We start from the raw sequence: 4,581 nt of genomic DNA on the forward strand, positions 1-4,581 counted from the left end.
CTACTGATATGAATCAAGAAGACTCCACTGACCAGATTAATAGGGGTTACCAGAAGCCATGTTAACCTGCACCACAATCAGCGTGGCAGCTGCATTGGAGCTCCCAGCTGTCAGGTGTCAGTGGTCCCTGTGGCTCCCCACAGTCCCTCTGGTTTGGCAGGGGCTAAATTGAAGGGGATCTGACGGAGCTCACCATCCTTGCCTTCTTCAAGTCTCTTGTTGTGACGTTAATCTCTGAGCCAGGGTATTCCTGTGATTTATGATCTTGGCCAGAGACGGCTGCAGGGGCTTTCCCTAGGCACTCCTCCCCAAACGGCTCTTACCCACAGGGAGCCAACGCGAGGGCTGTGACAGAGCCCAGCCCTGCAGTGTGGACTTTGGCCCAAACTCCAGAACTTGGGAGACAGGTTCCGCTTCCACTAGCAGAGCAGGAGACTGCTTTGGGTCCCCTGGTGTTGGCATTTGGACCTCAGACAGGTCTGACAGAAGTCTAGATTTTCACTTTCTCAGTACACCCCAGCTAAGAGTCCCGCACCCTTTGTGGAAAGACTGCGGAAGTGTTTATACACTTGCCGTGGCATCCAAGGCTTTCTTCAAAGACAGCCGTCTTCCCCATCAATCCGTAGCTGTGAGTCTGTGAACAAATGTCAGTCTAGAAACTGCGTGAGGGCCACTGATGCTCTCTCTCCCTGGCTGAAGTCAGCCTTCTGTTCCTCAGTGGAAATTTATTAGAGAAGTCAAGCAACGTCAGTCATCGGTGTGTCTCGCCCCTGTGAGCGCCGTGACCTATGAGTCCTGGCCACAGACCCTCGCATCCAGCCACTGTGATCATCTGCTCAGCTTTGCTTGACTGCACAGTGGAATAGAGATGCCACCCGGCCCTGCTCTGCCCAAGTCCCTTCATCCCCCTGGTGCCCTGGCACCCCCACCCATCAACCCTGGCCTACCACAAGCAGCCACATCAAAGTTCTCCTCGCAGCGCCCCCTCGTGGTGTGTTTGTTACTGCCTCTGTGATGCAGTGCGTGCAGAGCCCTCCCTGGGGCTGTTGCCTGGAGGTAGGTTGTCAGGGTGAAATACCTAAAATGGTTCTGAATCGAGGAGATTGTGGTAATGAAGATGACATTGGTTTTTTTTAAATTATTTTCTTAATTTTATTTTATTCATTCATTTATTTTTTAAATTGACCAGAGAGACACACAGAGAGAAAGAATAAGAGAGAGAAAGTGAGAAAGCAAGCCACCAGGTCTGGGACTCGAACCGTGGTCAGCCATGTGGGAGTGTCCAGCACCTTAACTAGGTCTTCCATGTTGCGCCCTCTCTCCCAGCACACACTTCCCAGGGTCCTTGGTCCTCTTCCCCAGCGCTATGCCCAGCGGGTTCCAGCATCTCACTGCGTTGCCCTAGGCCATCGCTGTAGCCGAGGCTTCAGGAGCCGTTTTGGCCGACTGCTGGTGCTGTTCAGGGTGTCTCCACCAGAACGTTGCTCCTGAGCCTCAGACGAGTGTCCCTGTGGCAGTGACCTCTCCACCATCAGAGGGAGCTCCTGGGGTGCAAATAGGTGCTGGCTACTGGTATTGCTTCCTGATGTCATTAAGCCATCACCTGGTACCTGCTACATGTGTGCATGCTATGCCTGAGTAAAAGTTTACTTTTTAAAAATCAGTGTGAGGGGCCGTCTGGTGGTTGGGTGGCTGGATCTCACAGGGCCAACTGCACAGTTCAGGTCGTGGACCCAGTGGCTTGAAAACCATGCTGGGCAGGTGTGTGTGCATATCCGAAATCCCAAAAGGAGAAGGGGAGGAGAAGGGTTTTCAGTGCGACTGTTCCCCATGGCGGGGGGAGGGAGGTGCTTTCTTACCTTCTCCTCCTCTCTCTGTCTCCAGTGTGCACACTCCCTCTTCCAAATTAATAAACAAAACAAAACAAAAAGAGTCTGAGAAACAAAAGAAGAGCAGGAGAAGAAAATTAAAGATCTGTGTAATTAGGAGTTTGACGAGAGGGCTAAGGTGGATTGCCTCTTAGAAAGACCCCCCCACAATAAAACAGGGAAGGCTGTGGACAGAGACCAGGGAATGAATATGGAGGTGGTGATGTCAGATTGCTGGAACTTTGTAACGCTCTGATAAGGATTAATGAAACAGCCTAGGACTTACTGCCTTCTGGCGCAAACTGCCTGGATTCACATCACCCCAGTGCCACTAACCAGCTGCAGCTTTGGCAAGTTATCAAGATTATCCTTTTTGGAAAAATGGAGGTGATAATGGGCTGGTTAGGAACAGAAAAGGTGATGCAGATGGAGCCCCATGCACAGACCGGCACAGCTCTTCTCCCCACTGCCTCCCCGCTACCTCACCACCCTGCAGCCCCTCTCTGGCTGCATCTGCGCAGGCCACTGCCCTGACCCAGGCTCCTCTTTTGGGTCTGCAGAACGAGGATGAGACCGTGTCATTTCCGGGCTTCCACGCAGGGCCTCGGGAGCAGGGCCTGATCCCACGAACAGCACTGACTGCTGTACTCCCACCTCTGCTTCCCCGAAGGTGTTAGAGGGACACTGTGCCGTGTGTGGGGACGTGACGCTGGCAGCAAGAATTGCAGACCGGGGAACTGCATTCCACTCAGTGGCACGCGAGGAGAAAGGGGGAGGGACAAATTGAGGAACTGGCGGAATTGCTGCCATCCGAGGAGAACATGCGGGCCAGGAACACGTGTGGCACAAGTTCCTAAGAGCCAGGGCCTTTGTCTGGTGGCGTCCCTCTATTTCATCAAGGCCACGGTGCAGGCTCCCGTAATGCTGGCTTTCATTATTTGTGGTGAGTTCTTACTCATCCGGAAATAAGCATGGCCTCGCAGACAGGCGCTGTATGGGGTGCAGGGCGTCGGGCAGCACGTGAGGCCTAGCCCGCCCCGAAGCACTTGTGACGGGGCTGACAGTATGTGCTGGGTAATCACCCCATGAAGTGATAAGGCATCTAACAGGTCTGCGCACAGTTCTGGGGTGGCCTAGACACTGGCCCCCAGCTCTGTGGGTGCAGAGTGGAGGACAAGCTGAGGAGGGGAGGGTTATTCCACAGAAGGGCAGCCTTCAGAGATGGGGCATTAACCAGGGCCAGTACCCACGGTGTTGCGGACACAATGCTGGGTGTGTTAACACATCATTTTCATTTGACCTTATCGTATGATTTGTTGCTTCCACTTTATGGATGAATTAATGGTGAAGAGAGGTTACCCGATTTGATGATGGCTACAAGCTAGCAATTGAAATAGCAGATGTTTGTCACCACGAGGTCTGACTGGAGGGCTCATTCTCCCACTCTGGGCCATGTGTCTTCTCTGGAGTGAAGGACAGTCATCCATCCTGAAAAGTTACACCCTAGCATGGTGGGGTCGGAGTCAGGGGTGGGGGATTATCAGCTGGAGCAAGAAAGTGGCATTATCTAAGGAGACTGAGCAGCCTGTGTGAAGTCTGGGAGGCCCAAGAGCAGCTGGTGGGGAGCCAAGGGTGGGCATATGGGGCCTACAGAAGCTGAGGCCAGAAAGGAAGATGAGAGTTAAGGGTCGAGGGAAGCCAGTGAAGGGTCTGAACGGAAGGTCGTGGCCAGCTTCCAGCAGTAGGCTCTCGCTTTGATGTGCACATGAATGACAAAAGGGAAAGGAGGTATGAGGAGGGGCAGGTAGGGCCGTGGTGTTAGGAGACTGGCCTGTTGTCAAGGGACTCAGACCTGGTCGAAGCTCTCCTCCTACGTCCCGGATTTAGGGAGTTGGAGAGGTTTTTAAAGATTTTTTTTTTTCTTCAAATGTTCTGGCATTTCCTTCTTTAGAATAAATACCTTCCTTGTTAAGTTGCTTTAAATTAGAAACCAAGGTTTCTTCTCCTTGTCATCTTCTATTTTTAAACTCTCCATTCTCGTGAGTGTAGTTTTTATTCCCAGGCACAGCCTTCTTTTTCTGGAAGTCCAAATTTGCCCAGAGCCTCCTGGTCCTTGGTAGCACAGAGGTGTCAGGTTCGCGCTCTGTCTCATCCGGGTCTCATTCCCACACTCGCCATCCTCCTTACGCAGATCCCAGTTACTGCCCACCTCCCTGGGTCTCCCGGTTGACCTTTCTGTGTTGTTATTTTCCTGTCTAGGAATTTCCATCTTTTTTGAGAGTCGGTGTCTAAGACTGGTTTCACCTTCTGGCCTGCGCTCGTTAGACACATGGCCAGGAGAGAAAGGTGGCATCTTCCTTCTAGATCCCTGAGGTGTCTGTGCAGCTGCCATAGCTCCTAATTAAGCTGGGGCTGAAACAGGCTGTCTTTGTGTCGCTCCCTGTCACCCTGGCGAACATGCTGTCCTTGGCACAGCTCCCTCCGACCCCACACTCTCCTCGGACACTGCTGGGTGATGCCGTCTTTTGATGCTCTCTGTGTACACAGACACGGTCACCGTCACCCAGGCCACCCCGGCTGACCTGCCTTCCACCCGCAGGGTTGCCAGTCACTCAGTGGCAGAGAGGAAACCTCCGAGAATGTTAAACAATCACTTTTCTAAAATTGAGACTCCGTGACAAAGACAAGCCTTGACTTGTGTGTTTTCCTGCTG

At 52.6% G+C, this 4,581-nt stretch overlaps 1 protein-coding gene across 1 annotated transcript in view; it reads left to right on the forward strand.

The window, feature by feature from the left end:
• The window catches only part of RPS6KA5 (ribosomal protein S6 kinase A5), a 153,005-nt gene that overhangs the window by 143,344 nt on the left and 5,080 nt on the right, over nt 1–4,581 (forward strand). The gene's annotated exons all lie outside the window — the stretch shown is intronic.

The sequence above is a fragment of the Tupaia chinensis genome, unplaced genomic scaffold (assembly GCF_000334495.1).
Source record: "Tupaia chinensis unplaced genomic scaffold, TupChi_1.0 Scaffold000568_1, whole genome shotgun sequence".
NCBI lineage: Eukaryota > Metazoa > Chordata > Mammalia > Scandentia > Tupaiidae > Tupaia > Tupaia belangeri.